This window comes from Alosa pseudoharengus, unplaced genomic scaffold (genome assembly GCF_046254945.1).
Source record: "Alosa pseudoharengus isolate Yale_2024_CS ecotype anadromous, Long Island Sound unplaced genomic scaffold, YU_APseudo_1.1 YU_APseudo_1.1_scf_15, whole genome shotgun sequence".
Lineage (NCBI taxonomy): Eukaryota > Metazoa > Chordata > Actinopteri > Clupeiformes > Clupeidae > Alosa > Alosa pseudoharengus.
In genome coordinates, this window is record NW_027468620.1 from 39,186,331 (window position 1) to 39,192,330 (window position 6,000).

The window sequence follows — 6,000 nt, forward strand, 5'->3', positions numbered from 1 at the left end:
GCTCATAATCGTCCTCGTTGTCTGTGAACTCGTCCTCCTCGTCTACATCAACCTCACCCTCCGCCCCATCAAAGCCTTCCCCTGAGTCCTCCGGCTGACCAAGGGGGGGGGGGAGGGGGGGAGAAGGGAAGAGGGGGTAGGGGAGGGAGCAGGGAGAGAGAAGGAGAGAGTTAGTGTGAGGCACTGGATGTAAACCTACTTTAGAGGAGAGAGAGGGGACAGATGGGATGTGGGGAGGGGGGTGAGGGAGAAGGAAAGAGAGAGGAGAGATGAGAGGAAGGGAGATGGAGGAAAGAAGAAGAGAGGAGGAGAGAGGGGGATGAGGACAGAGAGGAGGAGAGGAGGAGAGAGGGGGATGAGGACGGAGAGGAGGAGAGGAGGAGAGAGGGGGATGAGGACAGAGAGGAGGAGAGGAGGAGAGAGGGGGATGAGGACGGAGAGGAGGAGAGAGGGAGATGAGGACGGAGAGAAAGAAGGGGAGAGGAGGAAAGGAAAGAGAGGAGGAGGGGAGAGGGGGATGATGACAGAGGGAGAGGAGAGGGAGAGGAGGAGAGAAGAGGGAGAGGAGGAGAGGAGAGGGAGAGGAGGAGAGGAGAGGGAGAGGAGTAGAGGAAGCTGGATTGTCAGCGTCGGTAAAGTTTGGGTTTCTCCCACTCTGAAGCTCCACCAACCCAGAGGGATGTCAACACAGATGCTAGTGGGGTTAGGTCTGTTAGGTCTACTGTATCTATGGCTACCGCTACACTGCAAACATCCACTGAGCATTCCTCTCGCTAGCACACTAAGCTAAAGCTACATCAGCTATGCTATGCTATGAGCTGAGCAAAGGAAGCTAAGCTAAGCCAAACACTAGTTAGTTAGTTTCACTACATCCTGAGACAATGCAATGGGTGGATGTGGATGTGTGAACAAGATTATGACCAGAGAGGAATGAGACTAAATAAAGCAGCAACAATAAGGCATTTATTCATTCATGTTTTATTCATGTACATTTCTTACTAATTATCTTGTCTTTGATTAGTAAGTTGCTCCATCAGGGTTCTCACTTCAGAAGGAATGGGAGTGGCTACCAAAGTCTGCTGGCTTCTTATTGGACTAAGAATGGAGCAGTGAAGCCTGCTGGTTCCCCACTGGCTGCAGAGTTGCCCACATAGTTGTGGGAGGGACCAGAACTTTTGAGTGCTTCTGAGGAGTTGCAGCACCTGCTCAGATTTTGTCCCATGATCCTTTGCATCTTCACCTCTCTGGGCCAAGTGTGGGAAAGGTCAGGGTCAGAATAAAGGCCATTTCACTGGCCATATCAGTGTCTCCACGGAGATAAGAGGTAGACCACAGAGAGACAAGACCGAAAAGAAACTCCGATGGCCACACGTTATGATCACTTTCTCTAATCAACCTACTTGACTTCCTAATTTTGTAAGAAGCATGAACTTTTTGTTTTCAGGACTTCTTGTCCCAGGATGTCCCCTTATTTGGCACAAGTATTATGTGTGAAGGAGCGCTAACACTATTAATAGCAGAATTATATCTTGTCACGTACAATCGGGACTGGATACTAAAAATACAGCCTGGATAGGTTAGAGTTTGAACTCTAACTAAACAGTGATTGCGTTTACATGCACTTCAGTGACCTGGTTATGAGACTTGTCCCAATTTGGATCATATTCAGGTTATTGTGTTTACATGAACACAGACAAACCTGGTTATTAATATCCCTGTATAAATATTAGAACACTGTCATGAGTTACCGGGATACTACTACAGTGTTCTGGCCAAAGATTCTAGAGAGCACCGCTCTATTATTTGTGGTTCTAATCAATCTATTTTGCGCTAGAATCTATCTTGCGCATAGCGCTCTAGAATCTATCTTGCGCATAGCATCGTAGCTACTGATGAGGACAGAGATCAAAACAGATTATCCAGGGTTATGATTGCAGATATGATCCTGACATGGGACATGGCCCAGGTTTGGTCCTGAAATAGATCTTCCAGAGATCCTACAGGGGCTCCAGGACTGCGACTAGCCCACTCTGAGAAAATCCAGTCAGATGCAGGCTGGCAGATCCCATCCACATGGCCCTCACTGTAGTACAGACAGCATCCACCTCCACCCTACAGCATCCACCCTACAGCATCCACTATGCCTCCACCCTACAGCATCCACCTCCACCCTACAGCATCCACCTCCACCCTACAGCATCCACTCTGCATCCACCCTACAGCATCCACTCTACCTCCACCCTACAGCATCCACCTCCACCCTACAGCATCCACTCTGCATCCACCCTACAGCATCCACTCTACCTCCACCCTACAGCATCCACCTCCACCCTACAGCATCCACTCTGCCTCCACCCTACAGCATCCACTCTACCTCCACCCTACAGCATCCACCTCCACCCTACAGCATACACTCTACCTCCACCCTACAGCATCCACCTCCACCCTACAGCATACACTCTACCTCCACCCTACAGCATCCACTATGCCTCCACCCTATAGCATCCACCCTACAGCATCCACTCTACCTCCATCCTACAGCATCCACCTCCACCCTACAGCATCCACCCTACAGCATCCACCTCCACCCTACAGCATCCACCTCCACCCTACAGCATCCACTCTACAGAATCCACTATACCTCCACCCTACAGCATCCACCCTACAGCATCCACTATGCCTCCACCCTACAGCATCCACCTCCACCCTACAGCATCCACTATGCCTCCACCCTACAACATTCACCTCCACCCTACAGCATCCACTATGCCTCCACCCTACAACATTCACCTCCACCCTACAGCATCCACTCTACCTCCACCCTACAACATCCACTATGCCTCCACCCTGGTACAGACAGCATCCACCTCCACCCTACAGTATTCACTCTGCCTCCACCCTACAGCATCCACTCTACCTCCACCCTACAGCATCCACTATACCTCCACCCTACAGCATCCACTATGCCTCCACCCTACAACATCCACTCTACCTCCACCCTACAGCATCCACTATACCTCCACCCTACAGCATCCACTATGCCTCCACCCTACAACATCCACTATGCTTCCACCCTACAACATCCACTCTGCCTCCACCCTACAGCATCCACTCTGCCTCCACCCTACAGCATCTACCTCCACCCTACAGCATCCACTATACCTCCACCTTACAGCATCCACCTCCACCCTACAGCATCTACCTCCACCCTACAGCATCCACTATGCCTCCACCCTACAGCATCCACTCTACCTCCACCCTACAGCATCCACTATGCCTCCACCCTACAGCATCCACTCTACCTCCACCCTACAGCATCCACTATGCCTCCACCCTACAACATCCACTATGCCTCCACCCTACAGCATCCACCCTACAGCATCCACTATGCCTCCACCCTACAACATCCACTATGCCTCCACCCTACAGCATCCACCCTACAGCATCCACCTCCACCCTACAGAATCCACTATGCCTCCACCCTACAACATCCACTATACCTCCACCCTACAGCATCCACCTACACCCTACAGCATCCACTTCCACCCTACAGAATCCACTCTACCTCCACCCTACAGCATCAACTATACCTCCACCCTACAGCATCAACTATACCTCCACCCTACAGCATCCACTATACCTCCACCCTACAGCATCCACCTCCACCCTACAGCATCCACCTCCACCCTACAGCATCCACTCTACCTCCACCCTACAGCATCCAATCTACCTCCACCCTACAGCATCCACTATGCTTCCACCCTACAGCATCCACCCTACAGCATCCACCTCCACCCTACAGAATCCACTATGCCTCCACCCTACAACATCCACTCTACCTCCACCCTACAGCATCCACCTCCACCCTACAGCATCCACCTCCACCCTACAGCATCCACCTTCACCCTACAGCATCCACCCTACAGCATCCACCTCCACCCTACAGCATCCACTATACCTCCACCCTACAGCATCCACTCTACAGCATCCACTATACCTCCACCCTACAGCATCCACTCTACAGCATCCACCCTACAGCATCCACTATGCCTCCACCCTACAGCATCCACCTCCACCCTACAGCATCCACTATGCCTCCACCCTACAGCATCCAGCTCCACCCTACAGCATCCACTATACGCTCTGGAGAAGTACCGGATGGACATATGTGCCCAGGTCTTCTCGATGACCAGTGTCCAGTGCTGGGGCCGCCCAAGACAAGTGTGTCAGACAGCTGGTTTACCAGACATGCAGCACATACACACACTGAAAGCCCAACCACTCAGCTGATATTACTATTAGATATTACTATACACACACACTCCTGCTGACCATAAACTGCATGGGTCAACTGAGTGGAGTGTTAATGGCAATGCAAAGGTTCAGAGAGCTAAAACGCAAACACACTACCCACACACTACCCAACACACACTACACACACAATACCCAACACACACACTACACACACACTACCCAACACACACAACACACACACTACCCAACACACACTACCCCCATACACCACACACACTACCCACACACACTACCCAACACACACACTACCCACACACACTACCCCCCCACACACTACCCACACCGACAGAATAAGTCAGAAAGTTAAATCCAGGGAATTTTCATTGGAGTACAACATTAAGGCAAGACACTTGCTGTATAGTGGATACTTGCTTTCATACTACTACACAAAAGTCCGATTTACACATTTAGGTGTTTATTTCATTACATTGTGTTTACTCGCACCTGTATATTTCTCCTAAATTCACCAAAAGTTAGCATTCTATCGTTACTGTCGCGACCGTGATCCGACACATATCATGAGTAGTACCGTTGGAAAGCTCTTTTTTTCTTTCATGTTGCCATGTGATCCAAATATGGACACTTCCTTTGTATCAGCAACCAATTGCAAAAGTTCAAAGGCGAGTCTAGGCTGAGAACGGAATCTCATTGGCTGTCATTCAAGGCTGTTTTCTCAAAACATTTTAATAAAAAAATATGGCGAAAATAATTTTGCACCTGGCTTTATCATATGTTCAGACCTATCTACCGAAAATATATACAAAATCACACATAATTAATGAGATGATGCCTAATTTGCATAATTAAACATACTAAACATACTAAACATACAAAAAACTTGTTATACATTTTTTTCATGCTTGTGTAAGTAATCAGCTGAGGAAGTTTCATGGTGATATCTATTATTTAAAAATGTTACCCTATTCACCTGTAGTGGTTCAGTCTTATACTATGCCAGTCTCCATGCTGGATGTTCAACCAATGGATGGTATGCTAGCCAACACCTAAAGTGAACTGAAGACGAATATCTGTATTCAAGTGCCTGTCTTCCCATACCAATGCAGCCCATAAACATTGCCATTGACAAAGAGATTGCAGATGCTGCAATCGTGTAAACGAATGTCCTGTGATTTGGTGCAGTCTGCAGTGCTACAGGTGTTACAGCACCCCTATGTGGTTTGGAGTGTACACTACAGCAATCTGGAGCAGTGTTGAGCTGTGTCTCTCCTGATATTTGTTTGTGCTGAAGGTGTAATACAACTGAATTTGTGATCTGGAGTTCATGTTAAACAGCACCCTCCCATGGAGAGGGAGTTAAGTCATTTAGAGATGAATGAACGCATCGCAGGAAGTGCATCATAACAAAGGGACGCCAGACCCTCTTGTGACACCTGTACTCAGTGATACTGCAGACTCGTAAAAGTAGTTAGAAAATTTCTGCAACAGTGATACTGCAAACATGTTGATAGCCTATTGTTGATTTATATGCTGTAGCCTAGTGTAAAGCATGTCACACAGTAGCCTAGCCTACAGAAAACACTTAATTGATGTGATGTGATATAATGATAACTTTTATGCCTACAATGGTTTATTAAACATCATAGTCATTTATTTAGTCAGTCATCATGTTCATGTTAATGAATAGGAAGGACACCTAAACGATAGCCATAAACCAAAATTTTGCGC

At 48.3% G+C, this 6,000-nt stretch overlaps 1 protein-coding gene across 1 annotated transcript in view; it reads right to left on the reverse strand.

The window, feature by feature from the left end:
* LOC143124689 (vinculin-like) overlaps window positions 1-6,000 on the reverse strand; it is a 114,483-nt gene that overhangs the window by 4,927 nt on the left and 103,556 nt on the right. The window lies entirely within an intron of this gene.